Source organism: Pelophylax lessonae (assembly GCF_965119305.1).
Source record: "Pelophylax lessonae genome assembly, chromosome: 3".
Classification (NCBI taxonomy): domain Eukaryota; kingdom Metazoa; phylum Chordata; class Amphibia; order Anura; family Ranidae; genus Pelophylax; species Pelophylax lessonae.
The window spans coordinates 57,246,252-57,271,599 of record NC_138770.1 but is presented as its reverse complement, the minus strand read 5'-3'; the positions used below and the strand labels follow the sequence as shown (position 1 = coordinate 57,271,599).

Genomic DNA, 25,348 nt, shown 5'->3' with positions numbered 1-25,348 from the left:
GAAACGACTAGGTGAAGCCGGGTTTCAAATTCTAATATCGGGCTGATTTATTGTGTGCAGTTCTACGCTCTTCATTGAAGTTCAAAGGCAGACTTCAAGTGAATAAAAGATAATATTTGGAAAAAGAAAATGCTGCAAGTAAGCATTAAATATGCTTGTTTTTTAACTTCAACTTTTTAGTCGGTGACAGGGTCTCTTTGAAAATCACTTTTGGTTAGAATGACCATTTCACATCTAGGGATGAAAAACCTTTTGGTGGTTTTCGTGGTCACATTCTATTTTAATGATTGCGTTCCTATGGGTGTAATCATCTTGAACCGCGAGTACTTGGGGGTCTCCTTCGCTACGGGGCTGCATAGCTTGAAGCACGCGACTCACATTTCCAACCATGCAAATATTTCTCTGGAGAGTCTTTGCTCTACATTCTGACATATGCGGCATGCCTGACCTCTCTCTGAACTCTGTATGCTCCCTAAGAACCTACTGAACTTCCCAGCACCTTGAACATGACACCATCATAGCTCCAAGACCTCAAAAAATGTTTCTATAGTTTCCCATGACGGAGCTATTTGGATATCCATGGGAAGTATTCCAGTGTAATACTGTATCTCATAATTTGCAGATGGGAGATGGCAGCTCATTTGGAAAGGTGCTTACCTAGAATGGACACCCAGACTTATGTGTTGACTGCGCCTGCTCTGCTCTGTGATTGGTGGGAGCCATCTAGTTCCTGAATCTGTCCCCACCAGTCACAGCTACAGTATCCCACACGAAAGCTGTGTTGTTCCTCCAGTTCAACAAGGAGATAGATACAAGGTAGCATTGTTTATAAACATTGATCAGACGGAAGATAGAGAGTGTAAGATTCTGGTACCTCCGGTACCCTTAATCACCACTTTCTCTGTAATGCGTCCCACCTTTCTCTTCAGGTGGTACGCATATACCTTTAAGAACGATGATGTCACTGCTGAGCGCCGCAGAGCGGCTATTTCAACCGCCGGCGGTCTCACTCACATTGTTCGTTCAACCTGCCTTGTTATCCACATGCTTTCAAGCCTGTCTCTCGATCGGAACCTCCAGCTATTCCCTTTACCTGGAGCAGACCGGAACCTCGCTACTGATCCCTGTATCTCGCTACCGGATCATTCCTTATCTACTGGACCTCTCTAAACTACTAACATTACAAGTGATAAGTACCCCGCAGGGGAACCCTCCATAACCTTATTGCACTATCTACCTATGCACATTAAGGACTGTTACTACCTATCCATACTATCCTATCATCTGCACTGTTACATAGATTGCTAGCTCTTGAGCCTACTACCATCTATCATCTGCACTGCTGCATAGATTGCTAGCTCTCCTGTCTACTACTATCTATCCTTGCACTGGGTTAGTCTATCCTGTATTTGTCATCTGCTGTCCTCACCACCTGTTAGCATACTCGATACTAACCTATCTGCATTCCTAAATACCATCTTGAACTCTCCTATACAAACCTATCAAGTGATTACCATCCTTGTCACTGTTCACACCTGTCCCTTCAGCACATCACCTTCATACTATCATATACATCCTATCACTCCAGGAACATCTCATTGAGTGTGTATATATCTGTATGTTGAAGCTGACAGGCCCACGGTGATGAGTCCTGGAGAGTTGGATCTGGTATTCAACACATCTCTACATGACTACTGAGTGGAGATTTTGCAGCTGCAAATCCAGCCTATACTAAAAACGCAGGAGCGTTACAGAGAGATACAAAGTAACATCGTTTATAAACATTGATCAGACGGGAGATAGAGAGATACAAAGTAACATTGTTTATAAACATTGATCAGACGGGAGATAGAGAGATACAACATAACATTTTTTATAAACATTGCTCATACGGGAGATAGAGAGATACAAAGTAACATTGTTTATTAACATTGATCAGACAGGAGATAGAGAGATACAAAGTAACATTGTTTATAAACATTGATCAGAAAGGAGACAGAGAGATACAAAGTAACATTGTTTATAAACATTGATCGGACAGGAGATAGAGAGATACAAAGTAACATTGTTTATAAACATTGATCAGACAGGAGATAGAGAGATACAAAGTAACATTGTTTATAAACATTGATCAGACAGGAGATAGAGAGATACAAAGTAACATTGTTTATAAACATTGATCAGACAGGAGATAGAGAGATACAGAGTAACATTGTTTATAAACATTGATCAGACAGGAGATACAAAGTAACATTGTACATGAGTAAATACAGCTGGATAAGACAACAACTGTGTCTTCATTTCAAGCCACAAATCAGCAAAATGTGATTATTTTAAAGGGGGGGGGGATTCTTTTCTATACCCACTGTAAATATATATGTAGCACTGCCCCCTAGAGGACAACTGGATTTCTCGCCTTGGGATCCCCCTGGGTTATCGTTAGCAACTGCAGCATGCACAATGTAACTCTTTGCTCTCTGGTTCAGTCAATTAACAGTCTAGAGCAGGGATCCTCAAACTACCGCCCTCCAGCTGTTGTGGAACTACACATCCCATGAGGCATTGTAAAACTCTGACATTCGCAGACATGACTAGGCATGATGGGAATTGTAGTTCTTGAACAACTGGAGAGCCATAGTTTGAAGACCACTGGTCTAGGGGATGTAGTTGTTTTTGTGGTTTTATTTAAATTAGGGACGGGAGAAGCTAAGAGTGGGATACTCCAACTTGAACTATTCACAATAGATGAGGACTCCTATCTGAAGATGCAACCAGGCTGCTGATTCACCTTGCCACTTAGAATTTAGGATTAAGCCTCTATGTAGATGACTTGTTAGGATAAATTATCTTTGGGATACACATCTAGTACCCCCTATCACTCCACCTGCTGATACCCGTCCTCTGGCTATCCTACACCGGGGTGGCCCCCCTCAAGTCAGGCCCCTAGACACGATCCCCTGTACTCACGATACTGTTTTTCGAGGGTCTCCAGTGTCTCTACCCCTCCAGTCAGCTCTCTTGGACCTCCGGGTTCAGCTCCTTCCTTCTGGTCCCCAAGCCAACTGCCTGTAACCGCATGCCACTGCTACAGAGGAGGAGGCAGCCACCACCCTCCCTCCGAGACTCTGCTCACCAGCCAAAGAGCCCGCAGCACATGTGCTCCTGGCTTTTATACCACACCCCACAATACATTGAGACAGTCTGTGCCAATCTCTGGGGCTGTATCAAAGCCTGTGTACCCATTGGTCAGATTTCCTCCACTGTCCAATATTACTCCCTATTGGACAAGTGTGAAACACTCCCTAGACCAGATGAATCACACACTGAGTCCCACGAGTAGACCTAACTCACAGATCCTGCTCTCTGGTAGGCAGAAAGCAATATAGAATTTGTCTGCTGCTCCTCTGATAGGCAGACAGAGCCAAAAACTATACTCACTCACTAGCACCTACCTTGGAGGGTGCTACATAGATTTTGTTTTAATTTTTTTTGTGTTGCATGAAAATAAATTAAAAAAGGGATTTTATTTCCTTTGTAAATACCTTTGCCATGCTTTGTATAGAATCATAATTTGACATGAGCAGTTCTGCAAAGAAGAGTGGGCAAATATTGCAAAGTCTAAATGTGCAAAGTTAGTAGAGACAAATCCCAACAGACTAAAGGCTGTTCAACAAAATACTGACACAAGGGGGGGGGGTGATCCTTTTTCCAACTCAGTGATTATGTTTTTACATTTTTTTTATTTTTTTTCTAACATGTTGGTGTTATAATCTTTCACTTGGATGTTATAAGTTGTATTGAATAAATACAGCTGGATAAGACCAAAACGGTGTCTGTCTTCATCTCAAGCCGCATATCAGCAAAATGTGATTATTTTAAAGGGGGTGATTCTTTTCTATACCTACTGTAGATATTGATTTTTTTTTTTAGTGTTGCATAAAAATAAATTGGAAAATCATAATTTGACGTGAGCAGTTCTGCAAAGAAGAGTGGTCAAATATTGTCTAGATGTGCAAAGTTAGTAGAGACAAATCCCAACAGACTAAAGGCTGTAAATAAAGCAAAAGGTGGGTCGACAAAGAACTGACACAAGGGGGGGGGGGGTGATCCTGTTTCCAACTCAGGGATTCTTTTTTTTTACTTTTTTTTTTTTTTTTTACATTTTTGAAATTTTTTTTGACATGGTGTTATATCTTTCACTTGGATGTTATAAGTTGCAATGAGTAAATACAGCTGGATAAATAAAAACTCTCTGTCTTAATGTCAGGCCGCAAATCAGCAAAATTTGATTATTTTAAAGGGGGGGGGGGTGATTCTTTTCTATACCCATTGTAAATATTTATTTATTTTTTTTATTTATTTTGTTTTAATTTTTTTTAGTGTTGCATAAAAATTAATTGGAAAAAGGCGTTTTTTTGCCTTTGTAAATAACTTTACAATGCTTTGTACAGAATCATAATTTGACGTGAGCAGTTCTGCAAAGAAGAGCGGGCAAATATTGTCTAGATGTGCAAAGTTAGTAGAGACAAATCCCAACAAACTAAAGGCTGTAAATAAAGCAAAAGGTGGTTTGACAAAGTACTGACACAAGGGGGGGGGTGATCCTTTTTCCAACTCAGTGATTCTTTTTTTTTTTACATTTTTTTTATTTTTTTTTACATTTTTGAAATGTTTTTTGACATGGTGTTATATCTTTCACTTGGATGTTATAAGTTGCAATGGGTAAATACAGCTGGATAAAAAATAAAAAGGGGGGGGGGGTGATTCTTTTCTATACCCATTGTAAATATTTATTTTTATTTATTTTTTTTATTTATTTTGTTTTAATTTTTTTTAGTGTTGCATAAAAAAAAATTGGAAAAAGGCTTTTATTGCCTTGTAAATAACTTTGCAATGCATTGTACAGAATCATAATTTGACGTGAGCAGTTCTGCAAAGAAGAGCGGGCAAATATTGTCTAGATCTGCAAAGTTAGTAGAGACAAATCCCAACACGCTAAAGGCTGTAATTAAAACAAAAGGTGGTTCAACAAAATATTGTTGACACAAGGGGGGTGATCCTTTTTCCAACTCAGTGATTCTGTTTTTACATTTTTTTATTTTTATTATGAAATGTTGGTGTTCTATCTTTCAATTGGATGTTATAAGGTGCACTGAGTAAATACAGCTGGATAAAACAAAAACTGTGTCCGTCTTCATTTCAGTCTGCAAAGCAGCACAATGTGATTATTTTAAAGGGGGGGGGGATTCTTTTCTATACCCACTATAAATATAGTATTTTTTTTTTATTTATTTTGTTTTAATTTTTTTGAGTGTTGCATAATAATACATTTCTTTGTAAATAACTTTGCAATGCATTGTACAGAATCATAATTTGATGTGAGCAGTTGTGCAAAGAAGAGCGGGCAAATATTGCAAAGTCTAAATGTGCAAAGTTAGTAGAGACAAATTCCAACAGACTAAAGGCTGTAAATAAAGCAAAAGGTGGTTCAACAAAATGCTGACACAAGGGGGAGTGATCCTTTTTCCAACTCAGTGATTCTGTTTACATTTTTAAATTTTTCTTTAACATTTTTTAATTTTTTTTTGACATGGTGTTATATCTTTCACTTGGATGTTATAAGTTGCAATGAGTAATTACAGCTGGATAAAACAAAAACTGTGTCTGTCTTAATTTCAGCCCACAAATCAGCAAAACTTGATTATTTTAAAGGGGGGGGGGTGATTCTTTTCTATACCCACTGTAAATATTGTTTTTTACTTTTTTTTTTTTATTTATTTTGTTTTTTTTTTTGTTTGTTTTGTTTGCACTGTAAATATTGGTTTTTACTTTTTTTTTTTTATTTATTTATTTATTTTTTTTTAGTGTTGCATAAAAATAAATTGGAAAAAGACTTTTATTTCCTTTGTAAATAACTTTGCAATGCATTGTACAGAATCATAGTTTGACGTGAGCAGTTCTGCAAAGAAGAGCTGGCAAATATTGCAAAATCTAGATGGGCAAAATTAGTAAAGACAACTCCCAACAGACTAAAGGCTGGAATTAAAGCAAAAGGTGGTTTTACAAAACACTGACACAAGGGGGGGGGGGGGTCCTTTTTCCAACTCAGTGATTCTTTTTTTACATTTTTTTTTTATTTTTTCTGACATGTTGGTGTTAAATCTTTCACTTGGATGACATGCATTGCACAGAATCATAATTTTAGTGCAATTGTATAACAGGTCAAATTATAGAATCAAATATATACTTTTATTTTATTTTTTATTTTTTTTTTACAGAAGCATTTGTTTTAAACTAATACTGATTAAAAATAAACAAAAGTGTATTTTTTTTTAAAAAAAATTAACAAAATAAATAAGCAAAATATTTTTTGCAAGACAATATCAAGAAATCCTTGGTAGTCCTAGAAAAAATAAATTGTATTACTTTACTTATGTTACTTATCTTAATGACAAAGTTATTGCCAAATCAATATGTCCATAGCAGAAATGTAAAAATTGCTTTGTTCCATGGGGGGGGGGGGGGGGGAGCTGGCGTTCGTAAATGACAATGATTGATTCACTACCAGTAAATGTTTGATGATAGTCACATGCAGGGCCGGTGCTTCCACTAGGCAAACTAGGCAGCCGCCTAGGGCGCATTGCCACCTAGGGGTGCAGCCAGGAGTCGGCACTCTCTCTCCTTTATTAATGATCCTTGTGAGCTAAGGGGAGGGGCGGCAGTGGGGGAGGAAGAAGGGACAGAGGAAGATGCCAGGCGTCTGGGGCAGTTGCAGAACTACCAAGCCTTGGCTTTGGGGGGGCCCCAGAAGGCAGGAAGGGAGCCCACCAGAGTGCTGCCTGCATGATGATCCTCTTCGGCTGGAGCTGAGCGGCCTAAACCCCGGGCAGGAAGTGATTCTCTGCACTGAGCTGGTGGGCAGCCGTCATTTCCCTGGGTCGGTACTAAGCAGGGAGTGGAGGAGAGCTGAACCTGAGCCGGAGCTCGGCACTGGAGGGCGACACCTTTACTGGAGCAGAAGCGATGGCCGACGAGGCACCGGAATGGTCTGAGGAGGTTGGTGATGAAGGATGTGCGGAGCTCTCTGACTGCTGCTTCTTTCTCCACCAGGAGCCGGTTGGAGCTGTGGTGAGCACTGTGGTCCAGAAGAGGAGTGTCCTGGGAAAGGGAATCACAGTGAAGAAGGGGAGAGTGCAGGCCACTCTCTTCATTCTGCCCAGTGAGTGTCCCCAGAACAGGGGATCCGTGTCCCTGGGTGTGACATGGAGGATCCCTGGTGTGAAAGGGAATTGGGGTCACCAGGTGTGCCATGGGGATAGGGGTCACCGGGTGTAACAGGGGTTCGGGGTCACCAGGTGTGCCATGAGGAATATGGGTCCCTGGATGTGCCATGGGGGATTGAGGTCCCCTGGTGTGACATGGAGGAACATCAGGGTCCCCAGGCGTGACATGGAAAAACATCAGGGTCTCTCCGGGTATGACATGGAGGAACATCAGGGGCCCCTGGGGTGACATATAGGAATATTGGGGTCACTGGGTATGACAGCATGACATGGAGGAACACGGGGTCCCTGGGTGCCACATGGAGGAACATCGGGGTCAGTGGGTATGACAGCAAGACATGGAGGAATATTGGGGTCCCAGAATGTGACATGGAAAAACATCAGGGTCCCTGGGTGTGACATAGAGGGACATCAGGGTCCCCAGAGGTGACATGGAGGAATATGGGGGTTACTGGGTACGACAGCATAACATGGAGGAACCATCAGATCAGGCTCACTGGGTACGACATAGAGACCTTTTTAACCCCTTCCCTTTTTATTTTTTTTTGGGGGGGGGGGGCGCAAGCAGCTGGTCTTGCCTAGGGCGTAAAATAGTCTAGCACCGGCCCTGGTCACATGCACTGCTTAACCTCTTGCCAACCACCCACGGCAAGGTGGCTGGGCTGCACGAATTGCTGTACCCATATATCGCTCCTCGGGAGCGAGCATGGGGGCGTGCGTGCGCAGCGATTCACGAGCGGGGGGAAGCTGATCTGCAGGGCCGGCGGCTGCAATTGCCGCTGCGCTCCCGCAATCACTCCCCAGGAAGATAGAATGACGGTCTGCAGTTATAAACACGGCAGACCGTTGTTCTGTCAGCAATCAACATAGGGCTCCTATGTTCCTAAATTGAAAGATGTTGATTTCGTAAGCCCAACCCCCTCACAGTTAGAAAACACAGCCTAGGCATACATTTAATCCTTTGATTGAATATTTATTTTTATTTTTTTCAAAATTGTCGCTCTTTTTTTGTTTATAGCGCAAAAAAATAAAAGCCGCACAGGTGATCAAATACCACCAAAAGAAAGCTCTGTTTGTGGGGAAAAAAGGAACATCAATGTAATTTGGGTATCAGCATCGCACGTCCGCGCAATTATCGCCTGTTAAAGTAACGCAAATAATGACCTGGTCATTAAGGGGGTAAAACCTTCCAGGGCGGAAATGGTTAATAAATATTTTTAATTTTTTTTTTATGAAAGGGTTGCTGTTTTTCTGAGGTTGTTTTGTGTACTGGATTAAGACGCATGATTATTATTATACGGGATTTATACAGTGCCAACTGTTTATGTAGCGCTTTAGAACCTAAGGGCACACAGTACAATTACAATACAATTGAATACAGGAGGAATCAGAGCACCGTGCTCATTGGAGCTTACAATCTAAGGGATGTAATGTTTGGCTTGGATCATCTGTAATTGTTTAACATAATAGTTGATTTTTTTTTTTTTTTCGGTATCAGAATAAAGTGGGTCTTATCTGATTTCTCTTCCTTTCCTTCCATAGATCTCGGTAATTGATGCACTCCCTCCTGCCGCAAGACTTCATTTAGAGCTTGTCAATGGCGGATCAATGAGCACGCTTCCTGGCGTTTTACGATCTCACCTCTCCGCCTCCAGCTAATTTCCTGAGCAGCTCCATTCCCATGAGACTGGCAGCCATTCCAGAAAGTTAGAGGTACGTTTCATGTCCTGTGTGCTTCTGGGAATGTTACGATGGCATCGCGCCGCCTCCATTTAGAGCGGAAACACGTTCCGGACTATGAAATGGGCTTCACTGGGAAATCTGTTTCGGATTTTTATTTGTTTCAGTTTGTATTCACTATGGAAATAATCTAATATTTTGATTGGTTATTACCTATGCCCTGTGAAAATTTTAAATTAAAGGCTTATTCCACTTTGGAATGCGATAGGTTGGCTTTCAGAGCTTGGGGGATGGCCAAGGTCTTTTTTAGTACAAAGCCCCAGGCTCAGAGAGCAATACCCCACCCTAAGATATTTTATTCTATCCCCCTTATAACCCCATAATCAAAAATATCAATATCAACCCCATAATCACACCATGATCTTAGATGTAAAGCTTAACCCTGGGACATATGAACGTTCTTCCTTGTAGTGGGGCTGCATCCATACTTCAAATGTTGACTGCTTGTTTAGGTCTAAAGCCTCGTACACACGAGTCGAAATTCGGCTGGGAATTTTCGTCCGACGACCGATCCGCCGATTTTCGGCTTGTTAGTATGATGCTTCCGACAACCGACTCCGACTTTTCGGCCGAAAAAAATCTGGTGTGCAGGCTATAAAATCTTTGTCCTCCGTCAAAACACGTCCGATTTTCGTGCAGTCAGTACAGATTTAGACAGGGAAAAATCTTATGAGCAAGACTAGGCATGCTCAGAGAAGAAAGAACACAGAGAAAGCAAACCAACACATGACATCACTTCTGAAGTAGAATTTTGTCGTGCGGGAAAATTCGTGTGCAGTCTAGGCACATTCCAACCAACAAAACACCACTCTGGACAAAAGATAGACGACCGGTCGGCGGAAATTCGTTGCGTGTGTACTATGCTTTAGAGAGAGCAAAAGCACCTGATCCTCCACCCTCCCAGTATATGTAGCTCCCCCATGCTCTGGCGGTGGACTGTCCCTCAGCATCATCCCCTCCAATGCAGAGGTATGGACCCTTGCTGATGGTCTTGATAACATCACGACCTTAGACGGGTGGAGCCTGCGAGAGAAGAAGCTGTAGGGACTGGTATAGCAGCATGGAAGAGCTGAGGATCAGGTAAGAAATTCTTGTTTTCTATGCTCCTTGGACCTAAACAAGCAGCTAACCTATGCAGTGCAGTCACACCCTCAAATTTTCATGTCTCCTGGAGGTAGGCAACATTAATAGATTCTAGAACCACCAATAAAGGTCAAGCTTCAGTCCACAATTTCAATGCAATGCAGGCACACCCTCCAATTTTCATGTCTCCTTGAGGTATGCATTAATAGATTTCGGTTACCACCAATAGAGGTCAAGCTTCAGTCCACAATTTCAATGCAATGCAGGCACACCATCCAATTTTCATGTCTCTTGGGGGTAGGCATTAAGAGATTCTAGAACCACCAATAGAGGTTAGGCTTCAGTCCACAATTTCAATGCAATGCAGGCACACCCTCCAATTTTCATGTCTCTTGGAGGTAGGCATTAAGAGATTCTAGAACCACCAATAGAGGTCAAGCTTCAGTCCACAATTTCAATGCAATGCAGGCACACCCTCCAATTTTCATGTCTCCTTGAGGTATGCATTAATAGATTTCGGTTACCAACAATAGAGGTCAAGCTTCAGTCCACAATTTCAATGCAATGCAGGCACACCATCCAATTTTCATGTCTCTTGGGGGTAGGCATTAAGAGATTCTAGAACCACCAATAGAGGTTAAGCTTCAGTCCACAATTTCAATGCAATGCAGGCAAACCCTCCAATTTTCATGTCTCTTGGAGGTAGGCATTAAGAGATTCTAGAACCACCAATAGAGGTCAAGCTTCAGTCCAAAATTTCAATGCAATGCAGGCACACCCTCCAATTTTCATGTCTCTTGGAGGTAGGCATTAAGAGATTCTAGAACCACCAATAGAGGTCAAGCTTCAGTCCAAAATTTTAATGCAATGCATGCACACCCTCAAATATTCATGTCTCCTTGAGGTATGCATTAATAGTTTTTTGAAACCACCAATAGAGGTCAAGCTTCAGTCCACAATTTCAATGCAATGAAACCCCTGACATGTGCAAATATAAATGCAGTAACCAATCAGTGGCCATTTTTCTAGTCATGTGACTACAGATTGATATCCAGTTGACTTGGGTCATTGCACTTTGCCCTGTGTGTCTTCATTGAAGCTTACGTATTCCATACAGACAGTATTTCAGCTTGGTCATGGAGGAGAGTACAGAGGGTACAGGGAATGGGAGGCAGGGAAATATGTAAGGTGTCACCAACTGTTACTAATTCTTAAAAAAGTATTTCTCCTGTGTCCCAGGTTGGATGAAATGCACAGATCATACCCCCCCCCCCCCAACATAAATGGGACCACTCAGATATGATGAAGATGTTATTGCAGACCTCAGTTTTGTACTTTTGAGATCATAGTGGAGTCGTCACCCTCCACACCTGTCCAACTAGATGGAAGGGACTGGCCACTGAATCCTAAGTAGCACAAGTACAATTTTGGCAATTAAAATCTTTCAGCACTCGTGAGCTAAGTTTTGACCCAGTTCAGCCTAAGCCCATGGGAAGCTGTCACATGATAACAGGCCCAATCAGCTGCAGCCTGGAAATTCCTGGCCCCAATAGCGCATGTAACAAAAGAATGGGGATGCTGGTGAGATCATTCATCTAAAATGACCACATTAGGTTAATTATATCGCCATAATCCCCCGAGGAATTCCCCAGCCCCAATTAATTGTACTGGTGGACCGCAATGGATCATTCCTCAGAGGGCATTTGATAGGTGGTAAGGAGGTATTATATCAACTCCACATCACCTGTTTTAAGACCTTAAACCCTGCAAAGGGTTGAGGGACACCCAAGTTTAGCTGAACTGGTCCCGTTCTGAACGGGATCCTGCCCACCAAACAGCAAGGACAATTTTTCTCTAGTTTTGCCTCATTTTGGCATGATTTTTGCCATATGTACACCCCCTCTACTGCCTTTTCAGCTTCATGGGGGGGCATTGGAAGTGCTATCAAAATGCAGCTCAGCCTCGTGTTTTTACCACCTCTCAACTGCAAGTGTAAAGTAGGCCTAATGGTTGCAGCTGTTGTTCTGCTACTGTATGTGTAGAGACCCAACATGCTTTATGTGCCTAGCAGAACCAGTACCAAAATGAAAGACCCAAATTATTAATACCACTCCCATACTCTACAATAATGCTGGCACGTTTGGAGTCAAACATCTCATTTCTGTGCCACCAGACTTTTGCAGAAATTTTTATAATGGTGTACTGTACGGGATGGGAGTTATGGGTTATTCAACTTCCTGGGACTTTGAAGAATCAAAATACACACATTTATTTCAGAGACCCAGTGAGAACATTACACCTAGACTGTGCAATGTATGCAGACACCTAGACTGATGTCCCAAGACCCCTGATGTGAAGAATGAAACATTTGGCCTTCCTTTGACTCTGTAATGTTAAAGTGTCACGTATATTCTGAACTAACGCTTCTTTGAGTCGCCATGATAGACCTGTGTTGTGATCTCCAAAATATTTATGAAAATACGATCTAGGCCTGCCAGGGTTTCATAAAACCCTAATGTTCCTCCAAAGGTTGCTAGCAGTTCCTTGAGCAATGGGAAATGTTTGCCTTTCAGATAAGTACCTATATACACCAATGGTCTTTTTAGCTATCTTATTGTGGAGGGGGTTTCTCCCCAGTAACCCCAAACATAGGGAGCATTCTTCCCAGTGACCATCTCACTAATGTTTAATTATTAGTGAGGCTCCCTAAAGCCTAGTACACACGCAACGATTATCGGCCGACCAATCGTCCGTCTTTTGTCCAGAGTGGTGTTTTGTTGGTTGGAATGTGCCTAGACTGCACATGAATTTTCTCGCCCGACAAAATTCTACTTCAGAAGTGATGTCATGTGTTGGTTTGCTTTCTTTGTGTTCTTTCTTCTCTGAGCATGCCCAGACTTGTTCATTAGATTTTTCCCTGGCGAAATCTGTACTGACTGCACGAAAATCGGCTTTGTTTTGACAGCAGACAAAAATATTATAGCCTGCACACCAGATTTTTTTCGGCCGAAAAGTCGGAGTCGGTTGTCGGAAGCATCATACTAACAAGCCGAAAATCGGCAGATCGTTCGTCGGACGAAAATTCCCTGCCGATTTTTAACGCGTGTGTACAAGGCTTAAGACTAGAAAGTTATTTCAAGGGTTCCTCCATATTAAAAAGGTTGAGAAAGACCTATACACACTAGGGTGAACCATGAAAGGCTACAATTGGAGATCAGGTGAAAATATTACACCTAGATTGTGCAATGTCCATGCAGAAACCTAGACTGATTTCCAAAGACCCCCGATCTGAAGAATGAAATATTTGGCCTTCGTTTGACTCAGTAATGTTAGTGTCATGTATGTTCCGAACTAACTGTTCTCTTACTCAAACATGGTAGACCTGTGTTGTGTGAAAGAATGATCTAGACCGGTAAGGGTTCCGTGGCACACTAGAGTTTCTGACTGACCACTGACCAATGATCATTTTAGCTATCTGTATTGTGTAGGTGGATTCTTTGAGATTTATATATAGCAATTATTAGCGGGGCTCCCTCAAAACCGGAAAGTTATTTTAAGGATTCCTCCAACTTAAAAGGTTTGGGAAAGACCTATCCATGCTTGTGCTACAATTGGGTATCAGGTGAGAACATTACACCTAGAATGTGCAATTTTTATGCAGACACCTAGACCAATGTCCGAGACATCTGTGAAGAGAAGATTTGGCCTTCCTTTGACTCTGTACTGTTAAAATGTCATGTGTGTTCTGAACTAAAGCTTCTCTAACTGGATCGTGATAGCCATTTCAGATAAGTAACCACTGACACCAATTATCTTTTTAGCTATCTGTATTGTGGAGGAAATTTCTTCTCAATAACTCTAAATATAGGAAGCATCCTTTCAAGAGACCATTGCACTAATGTACTGCGAGCTTTAGAAATAACAATTATTAGTGGGGGTTTCTGAGACCAGAAAGTTATCAAAAGGGTTCCTCCATATTAAAAACTATTGAGAAAGAACTATACACACTTAGGTGGATCATGAAAGGCTACAATTGGGTATCAGGTGAGAACATTACACCTAGACGAATGTCCGAAGACATCTGTAAAGAGAATATTTGGCCTTCCTTTGACTCTGTACTGTTAAAATGTTATGTATGTTCTGAACTAAAGCTTCTCTGACTTGATCATGATAGCCCTGTGTTGTGATCTGCAAAATATGATCTAAACCAGTCAGGGTTCCATGAAACCTTAGAGTTCCTCCAAAGGTTGCTTAAGGGTTTCTTAAGCAGTCCAATGCCTAGGGACATCTGTGAAGAGAAGAATTAAACATTTGGCCTTCCTTTGACTCTGTATTGTTAAAGTGCAATGTATGGTCAGAACTAACATTTTTTTGGCTTGATCATGATAGACCTTTATGATCTTCAAAATATTTATGAAGATATGATGTAGTTCTGCCAGGATTCCATGTAACCCCAAAGTTCCTCCAGAGGTTGCTAAGGGTTCCTTGAGCAGACCTATGTCTGGAGACATCTGCGAAGAGAAGAATTAAACATTTGGCCTTCCTTTAAATCTGTATTGTTAAAATATCTACTAATTCTTCTATGACTAGATCATAATAGACTTGTGCTCTGTGAAAAAATGTTCTGGACCAGCCAGGGTTCCATGGAACCCTAAAGTTTCTCCAGAGGTTGCTAGGGGTTCATTAGGCAATGGTAAATTTCTGCCTTTCAGACAAGTAACCACTGACACCAATGATCTTTTATCTATCTGTAATTTGTGATTGTGTGTGTGTGGTGGGGGGAATTCTTCTTTTTTTTTTTTTTTAATAATATTTTTTATTGAGTATAAAGGGAATCATACAAGTAAAGCACCGTAATAGAAAACAAGAAGATCATGGGTTGAGGGGTATATCAGGTGCAGATATGAGAAAGACAGTGTAGTAACACAACACAGTATAACATAACATAACATAAGAGAACATAACAATCCTATGCCACAGGGTAAATCAAAGAGAAAAGAAAAGAAGTAAAATAGTTTGGTCCATTTAGCCATATTGTGAGCATAGTATATGAGCTACATTATCAGGGTATAGAGGCGTGCGAGCTTAGATGGGTCTTTGGTGAGGATGTCCTCGGTCACCCCGCCTCCCCAATTGGGATTATATTGCACCGGGAAGACACTCCTATGGAAGATAGGAGAAGCATCAAGTATAAGACAATACACTATGCATTAGGTAGGTTCTTGTGATACAACCAATTGTTCCATGAAAGAAGAAATTTAGTGTAGGATAGGGTATTAAACGCTATAGCTTTTTCTAACTGGTAATTAGCATTGACAATTTGTATAACCTCTGAGAGGTTCGGAGCAGTTGTGGTCCTCCTCTTGTGGAGGATCAGAGTCCTAGCTGCCAATAAAATGTGAAGAACCACAGGTCGGAATGTAACAGGGTATCTATCAATCCCAATGTTCAGTAGCGCCAACTCTTTCCTATGCGGGGAGAGTATCCCGGTACACGAGGAGATACATCGGAAAACTGTGTTCCAAAAGCTAGTAAGAGAAGGACATTCCCAAAGTATGTGAACTAACGGACCAGGTTGGTCACATCATCTCCAACAATCTGGGGAGTAAGATGGGAAGAGCTTCACCAGTCTGGTAGGGGTATAGTACCATCTATTAGTTATTTTCAGCATCGTCTCCCAGTGTGCTGTACAATGGGACAAGCGGTAAGTGGAGCTGGCTGCTATGGACCACTGTCGTAGAGTAAAAGAGCAGTGTAAGTCTTTTTCTCATTTTAACATGGAAGTGGTCTTACTAAGTGTGTGGGTAAAGGAGAGAATATTGTAAAAAACAGAGATTCCCCCGGCAGTCCTCTTATCTGAGGTGAAGTAACTCCAAGCTGAGCGTGGGACTTGAAGAGGTAACAGTGGGTGCTTAAGTAAGAAATTAGTGATCCGTAGTACGGGAAAGAAAAGTGTATGCGGTAGTCGGTATTCCGACATGAATGTCGCAGTGCTTTTGAGGGAGTCTGCAGAGTAGAGGTGGGAGACGTCAGATATTCCAAGTGCAGACAGTTTGGATACCGACAGGTCCGTGATTCTAGTGGTAAGTAGGGCCAGTGGGAGGGAGGAGAGAGGTAACACCTCTCGAACAGAGGTCCACCCCTGGGGGTTACAAAGGAGTCTCCATGCCAAGACAGATGCCCTAATTGTCAGTGGAAGCGCAGAATAGTCTCTGGGGAGCCACAGGTCACCTAGAAGCAGTAAACTAAGGTTATCAGTAAGGACAGCAGCCTCTTTGATGTCGGACCATGGAGGTTGATCAGGGGAAGGGAACCATCCTCTAAGCTGTTCCAGGCACGTGGCCCAGTAATATTTGTGCACATCAGGTAACCGTGCGACACCCAAATGTTTGGGTGAGGAGAATGTTAGACTGAGGATGGAGGAGGCTACTCTAGCCCTTTTCCCTTCCCAGATGAAAGACCGCAAAGTCGAGGTTAGTGCATTTAGTTGGGAAGTCGGGAAGGGTATAGGCAGGGCCCTAAATAGGTAGAGTATCTTCGGTAGAATGAACATTTTAAATGATGCCATTCTTCACCCCCAGGACAATTCAGTTTTGGCCATAGAAGACAGGTCTTCCGTCAGGGTTTTTTTAAGAGGTTGGAGATTGGCTACTAAGAGGTCGGACGGTTAGGTGTGAGATAAATACCCAGGTACAGGATTTTGTCCGACATCCAGGGGTATGGCATATGAGCCTGAAGGGAACGGGCATGTGCTGGTGATACTCCCAGGTCTAGGATGATAGACTTTGACGTGTTCACTTTATAGAATGACCCAAAGGTCACCAAGATTTTGTGGGCAGTGGGGCGTGAGGCCATAGGATTAGTGAGGAGCAAGACAATATCATCCGCAAATAGATTTATTTTATGTGGGGTGCCTTTAAAGGTGAAACCCTCAACCTTCTGATCTGACCGTATAGCCTCAGCTAGTGGTTCAATTGCCAAATTGAATATCGAAGGGGAGAGGGGGCAGCCCTGACGGGTACCATTCGATATCATAAAGGGTGTGGATAGTGTGCCAGAAGTGAGGTCCTGTGTAGAGGGGCAGGAATACAGGGACATGATGGCTGAAAATATAAAGCCAAATATAAAGCCAAATTTGGCCAGTGTAGAGCGCATGTATAGCCAATTGATTCTATCGAACGCCTTCTCTGAATCCAGGGGAATCTTCTTAATGACCTCAAATGTAGAGAGCATTCTTCCCAATGACCATAACACTAATTTACTGTGAGCTTAAGATACATATAGCAACTATTAGCGGGACTCCCTGAGGCCATAAAGTTATTTCAAGGGTTCCTCCATACTAAAAAGGTTGAGAAAGACCTATACCAGGGGCGTAACTACAGGGGTTGCAGGGGTTGCAATCGCTACCGGGCCCCATGCTCCAGGGGGCCCGGTAGCAAACCAGTGGGTGAACTTCTAGGATCTCAAAGGTCACACTTGCGACCGGGCCCTGGCATTTCACCACTGTGGGGAGGCCCCAAGATTGCAGGAAGGGGGCCCACTGCAGAACTTGTGAAAGGATCCTGATGCGGGACCATAATAAAAGGCCATGCAATGAGAGTAAAGAGCCCCAGGATTAGTGGGAAGAGCCCCAGGCTTGAAGGGAAGGGCCCCGGCCAGGGGTCTGGGGGGCCCTTCATGGTTTCTTGCATCGGGGCCCTGAAGGTTCTAGTTACGCCTCTGACCTATACACACCTAGGTGGACAATGAAAGGCTACAATTGGGGATCAGGTGAGAACATTACACCTAGACAGATGTTTAGGATGAGAAGAATTTAACATTTGGCCTTCCTTTGATAATGTAAAGGTAAAACGTCATGCATGTTTTGAGCTAACACCTCTCTGACTTGATCATGATAGCCCTTTGTTGTGATCTGCAAAACCAGTCATGGTTCCATGGAAACCTAGAGTTCCTCCAGAGGTTGCTAAGGGTTTCTTGAGCAGACCGATGTCTGGAGACATCTGTGAAGAGAAAAGTTAAACATTTGGCCTTCCTTTTACTCTGTATTGTTAAAATGCCATATATATTCCGAACTTCTCCCTGACTGGATCATGATAGATCTGTGTTGTGTGAAAATATGATCTAGAACAGCCAGGGTTCCATAGAACCTTAGGGTTTCTCCAGAATTTGCTAGGGGTTCCTTGAGCAATTTCTGCTATTCAGATATGTATTCCCTGACACCAATAATCTTTGTAGCCATCAGGTCAGGTCAGGTCAGGTAAGAGAATTACGCCTACACTTTGCATGCATACACCTAGACCAATGTCTGGAGACATCTGTGAGAGAAGAATTGAACATTTGGCCTTCCTTTACTCTGTATTGTTAAAGTGTCATGTATGTTCTGAACTAACACTTTTTTTCACTTGATCATGATAGACCTGTGTGATCTTTAAAATATTTATGAAGATATGATCTAGTCCTGCCAGGGTTCCAAGGAACCCCAGAGTTCCTTCAGAGGTTGCTAGGGGTTCCTTAAACAATGGACAATTTCTGCCTTTCAGATAAGTAACCACTTACACCAATGCTGTTTTTAGCTATCTGTATTGTGGAGGGGGATTCTTCTCAATGACTTCAAATATAGGGAGCATCCTTCCCAGTGACCATTTCACTAATTTACTGCGAGCTTTAGAGATAAAAATTATTAGCGGGGCTCCCTGAGACCAGAAAATTATTTTAAGGGTTCCTCCATAATTAAAAGTTTGAGTAAGACCTATACACACTTAGGTTGACCATGAAAGGCTACAATTGGGTATCAGGTGAGAACATTACACCTAGACTGTGCAATTTGCATGCAGACACCTAGACCAATGTCCGGACTTGGATACATCTTTGAAGAGAAGATTTGGCCTTCCTTTGACTCTGTACTGTTAAAATGTCATGTACTTGATCATAATAGGCCTGTGTTGGGATCTCCAAAATATTTATGAAAATATGATCTAAACCAGCCAGGGTTCCATGAAACTCTAGAAATACTCCAGAGGTTGCTAAGGATTCCTTAAGAAGACCAATGTTAAGAGACATCTGTGAACAAAAAAATTAAACATTTGGCCTTTCTTTGACTTGGTATTGTTAAAGTGTCTTGCATGTTTTGAACTAACACTCGATTGTGATAGACTTGTATTGTGATCTCCAAAATATTAATGATAATATGATCTAGTCCTGCCAGGGTTTCATGGAATCCCTAACACGTCCTGAAGAAGCGTGCTGCGTCACGCGAAACGCGTCGACGTCATACACCACTACGCCTGCGGACTCCACCCTCCACCCTATTGGAAACTTTGACCGCGTACACAGCTCGAATGCTCGATGCTCGATGCCCAAGCCCTGATTGGTAGACGGATAAGCTCCCACGCTCTCTGGCGGACACTAAGGCTTGCCCCCCCAACGGACTCACCATGGCCGGACACACAATCGGACTGACTTCTGACGGACGGCACTAAGCGGACATCACACGGACTCAGACCATCTACACGGTCAGTAAACGGCTCTGTTCCTGTGACTACATATTTGCTTACATGCCTGTCCTGGTGAAATCTATAGAGATGGAAGGCTGACTGAACGGTCGGAGACATACAAAGTGTGTCTATCAGTAAGCATAACCTTATACACCGGACTGCAATATCCACAGACCAGAGGACATTTAGCTGCAGAGCGCCCTGACTGCTCAGACACATACACTGGTTGAATATCAGACCGGGTATGCAAATCAATGTTTAAAGCCATATGTTTGTCTGCCTGCTTCGCTTGCCTATCTGTCCGTTTTAGTCTTATGTCCGTGCCGCTTTACATGGTGTCTACTGCTGTGTTCTGTGTTTAAAGATTCACCTGGAAAGTGCAGCCATTTAATACATGTCCATTTACCAGAGGAAGTTGTGGTAGAGCCATCAATTACCCTTGTATACCATATGGGTGTGAGGATCCTGCACCTAACGGTCATATACGGAGACCTTTGATAACCACCAACTAAAACTCTTATATCAAAATCTGTACAAATACCCCCAACTGGATGTTCCTACTGGAGGTGGCTCTCTCCATACATATTATGTTCACACTCCAAGAGCACTACAATTAATTTCATTTTTGTCATGAACATTTTTTGAACATTTTTTGATTTTTCAAGTGATTGCTGGATTTCTCAAAATGTGCCATTGGGGTGGTGGGTGGAGTCTGTAGCGTAGTGGTGCCATTTTTCACTAGACAGGACCTTTTGCAGTGTTTCATCTTTATGCCGATAGGTTATCCTCTTATAACATTCTGTGCAATGTTGATGCTGTTGTTTTAATTTTTATTCCATATTTTTTTTCATTCAATAAAGCTTTATGTGATTTAATTTACCTCACCTTCGTTGTAGCCATACTTTGCAACTGCTTCTCTTTACCCTTTTTTGTCTTATAATTCTTAGTTGCTTGGCACACAGGCTATATGCCGTTGGGTTTGAGGTAATATATTTTATATACATACATCACACCCCCATACCCCATTGTGGGTTGAGTGGGCTTTCTAAGGTCCGGTATCCCTCCCCCCCCATCCCCTTGGAATACATTTCACTAATTTACTGCGAGCTTTAGAGATAAAAATTATTAGCGGGGCTCCCTGAGACCAGAAAATTATTTTAAGGGTTCCTCCATAATTAAAAGTTTGAGTAAGACCTATACACACTTAGGTTGACCATGAAAGGCTACAATTGGGTATCAGGTGAGAACATTACACCTAGACTGTGCAATTTGCATGCAGACACCTAGACCAATGTCCGGACTTGGATACATCTTTGAAGAGAAGATTTGGCCTTCCTTTGACTCTGTACTGTTAAAATGTCATGTACTTGATCATAATAGGCCTGTGTTGGGATCTCCAAAATATTTATGAAAATATGATCTAAACCAGCCAGGGTTCCATGAAACTCTAGAAATACTCCAGAGGTTGCTAAGGATTCCTTAAGAAGACCAATGTTAAGAGACATCTGTGAACAAAAAAATTAAACATTTGGCCTTTCTTTGACTTGGTATTGTTAAAGTGTCTTGCATGTTTTGAACTAACACTCGATTGTGATAGACTTGTATTGTGATCTCCAAAATATTAATGATAATATGATCTAGTCCTGCCAGGGTTTCATGGAACCCTAGAGTTCCTCTAGAGGTCGCTAGGGGTTCCTTGAGCAATGGGCTATTTCTGCCAGTCAAAAAGTAACCACTGACATTAGTTGATCTTTTTAGCTATCTGTATTGTAGAGGGGGATTGTTCACAATGATCTCTTCCAAGTGACCATCACACTAATGTACTTTGAGCTTTACATGTAGCAATTGTTCTGTTCTCACTACATATATGCCCCAGGCGTGTATGCAGCTCAACATACAATTAAACCTTCAATCCTATAATAACCAGTCTTTTTGTAACTTTAGGCTTTATTCCGGTGAAAGAATGGTGGTCACATGAAACAGGATACATATGCGAATAGGATTGATATGAGATAGGATTGAGAATATGGTGAAACTGGAAATGAACAGATAAAAACATACAATCAGTATATAAACATAAACATGATATACACTGAGTATACAGTCAACAGTTCTGAGGCATACCAGCGATGCTTCCTAGAAGGATTCAAGAATCTTCCACAAGAACATGAGGGACAGTCTCATTCCGCTAAGATGGAGATTGCAAAAGGAAGTTTTTTTAGTGAGAGGTGGAGTTAATACCCAGTGATAGAGAGCAAGAAATACCATTGAGTACTGTCCATCAATAGTCTTTGTCACAGTGGCATCTTGTGGACAATATCGGTATTGCAGGTTTCAATAATATTAATTCTCCCTAGGCTGAAGGCATGACAGCAATTATTAGCAGAAACTTATTTCAAGGCTTTCTCCATATTAAAGAGGTTGAGAAAAACCTATACACACTTGGGTGGAAGCCTTCAATAGGATATCAGGTGAGAGCACTACCTCTAGACTGTGCAATTTGCATTCAGACACCTAGACCGATGTCCAGAGACGGAGAAGGATTAAACATTTAGCCTTCCTTTGACTCTGTATTGTTAAAATGTCATGTATATTCCGAATTAACTCTTCTCTGACTTGATCATGATAGACCTGTGTTGCGTAAAGATATTATCTCAAACCAGCCAAAGTTTTTATGGACCTCTAGAGTTCCTCCGGAGGTTGCTAGGGGTTCCTTGAGCAATGGGCAATTTCTGCCTTTCATGAAAGGCTACAATTGGAGGTCAGGTGAGAAGATCATGCCTAGACTGTGTAGATATCTAGACCGATTCCTGGAGACATCTGTGAAGGGAAGAATTAAACATTTGGCCTTCCTTTGACTCTTTATTGTTGAAATGTCATGTATATTCCAAACTAACTTTTCTCTGACTGGATCATGATAGACCTGTGTTGTGATCTCCAAAATATTTATGAAAGTACGATCCAGACCTTCTCACTCTTGGCTGGACCGTGACAATTGGAGACTGGGGCCTGAAAGCAGCTATGCTAACCACCAAGAGATATCAGTTCCCTTTACTTCTTGCGGTTTAATATGTCAAATAGAGAAGTAATTAGTTTTATTAGCTCCTTGTAAATGCAATATCTCTCTTCAGCTGCTGGCAAGCCATTTGTTTTTCAGTGGCAGCTCTCCAAAATACGTAAAGTACTTGAAGCAGAAGTTGTGAGTTTATCCATCCTGCCAGAAAGAGGAAGAGGAATCCACCAAACAGTCCCAACATCCTTCCTTATTGTAGAAGAAGGCCCAGATGGTGGATGCAAACACAACTGACAGAAAAGGAAATTGCAATGTCATACAATTCTGGTATAAAAAGCAATGACTGTATGAGATTTTATATCCTTCCTTTTATCCTAATAACAACAGGCTGACTCAATTAAACTGGATCCCGGGGCTCGTGGTGTAGACCTCTCGTGAGAATATGAATAGGGTCCACCATTTCCAAACTCCTTCTGGAAATGTCAGTTGCCTGTTATGTTGAGCCAGTTGCTTTGGTATTTTTCTAGCCACTGATCAGACAGGACTATGCAGATGAAGAGTACTCCCTCTAGTGGCTAATTTAAAAATATGTCTGTTTAATCTGATAATAAAATATGGATGAGCAACCGTATCAAAATATAAAAGTCAAAGTTGACCCAACTTCACATATATATTTTTCATGCATCTTAGTGGCCCTGTTTGAAAAGCACACCGAAAAGGCACCTCCATTGAAATCAATGGAAAATGCATTAAAAAAGGCACCTCAGCTGCGGTTTTTGTATCACTTTTTGAGTCACATATTCAAATATCACAAGTGCATGGCAACCAGAAAATGCACCAAAATCCTATATGCGTTTTTCACACGTTTTTTCAACAAAGTATTGTGAAAGAGCCCTTATTCCTGTGACAACTGCAAGGGGATTTCCCTTACATTGAAAAGATGTAATCTCACTTAGCTTATAAGCAATTAATATTGCATAAGATTGGCATATAAGCACTTAATATTACCTAACATTGGCATATAAGCACTTAATATTACCTAACATTGGCATATAAGCACTTAATATTACCAGACATTGGCATATAAGACTTAATATTACCTAACATTGGCATATAAGCACTTAATATTACCAAACATTGGCATATAAGCGCCTAATATTACCTAATATTAGCATATAAGCGCTTAATATTACCTAACATTGGCATATAAGCGCCTAATATTACCTAATATTAGCATATAAGCGCTTAATATTACCTAACATTAGCATATAAGTGCTTAATATTACCTAACATTGGCTTATAAGCAATTCATATTGCATAACATTGGCATATAAGCACTTAATATTACCTAACATTGGCATATAAGCACTTAATATTACCTAACATTGGCTTATAAGCAATTCATATTGCATAACATTGGCATATAAGCACTTAATATTACCTAACATTGGCATATAAGCACTTAATATTACCAAACATTGGCATATAAGCGCCTAATATTACCTAATATTAGCATATAAGCGCTTAATATTACCTAACATTGGCATATAAGCGCCTAATATTACCTAATATTAGCATATAAGCGCTTAATATTACCTAACATTAGCATATAAGTGCTTAATATTACCTAACATTGGCTTATAAGCAATTCATATTGCATAACATTGGCATATAAGCACTTAATATTACCTAACATTGGCATATAAGCACTTAATATTACCTAACATTGGCATACAAGCACTTAATATTACCAAACATTGGCATATAAGCGCCTAATATTACCTAATATTAGCATATAAGTGCTTAATATTACCTAACATTGGCATATAAGCGCCTAATATTACCTAATATTAGCATATAAGCGCTTAATATTACCTAACATTAGCATATAAGTGCTTAATATTACCTAACATTGGCTTATAAGCAATTCATATTGCATAACATTGGCATATAAGCACTTAATATTACCTAACATTGGCATATAAGCACTTACTATTACCTAACATTGGCATAAAAGCACTTACTATTACCTAACATTGGCATATAAGCACTTAATATTACCTAACATTGGCATAAAAGGACTTAATATTACCTAACATTGGCATATAAGCACTTAATATTACCTAACATTGGCATATAAGCACCTAATATTACCTAACATTGGCATATAAGCACTTAATATTACCTAACACTGGCATATAAGCACTTAATATTACCTAACATTGGCATATAAGCACTTAAAATTACCTAACATTGGCATATAAGCACCTAATATTACCTAACATTGGCATATAAGCACCTAATATTACATAACATTGGCATATGAGACTTAATATTACCTAACATTGGCATATAAGCACTTAAAATTACCTAACATTGGCATATAAGCACCTAATATTACCTAACATTGGCATATAAGCACCTAATATTACATAACATTGGCATATGAGACTTAATATTACCTAACATTGGCATATAAGCACTAAATATCACCTAACATTGGCATATAAGCGCTTAATATTATCTAACATTGGCATATAAGCGCTTAATATTACCTAACATTGGCATATAAGCACCTAATTTTGCCATTGGGTAAAACATTTAATGATAATTTCCCTTTCTCAGTCTTTGTGTAGATCTGTGCAGTAATCCAATGTGAGACTTTCCTGTAATAAAGACCGCTCACTGCTGCTCTCTCTCTGTGTGCACGGGGACTGGTCTTGTCTCCACCCCTC

General features: G+C 41.1%; 1 protein-coding gene across 1 annotated transcript in view; it reads left to right on the top strand.

Moving 5' to 3' along the window:
* NCOA1 (nuclear receptor coactivator 1) overlaps positions 1-25,348 on the top strand; it is a 755,746-nt gene that overhangs the window by 147,614 nt on the left and 582,784 nt on the right. Inside the window, exon 2 of the mRNA XM_082251137.1 lies at positions 8,826-8,996. The gene's annotated coding sequence lies outside the window, so the exon portion shown is untranslated. The remainder of the gene's footprint in view (positions 1-8,825; positions 8,997-25,348) is intronic.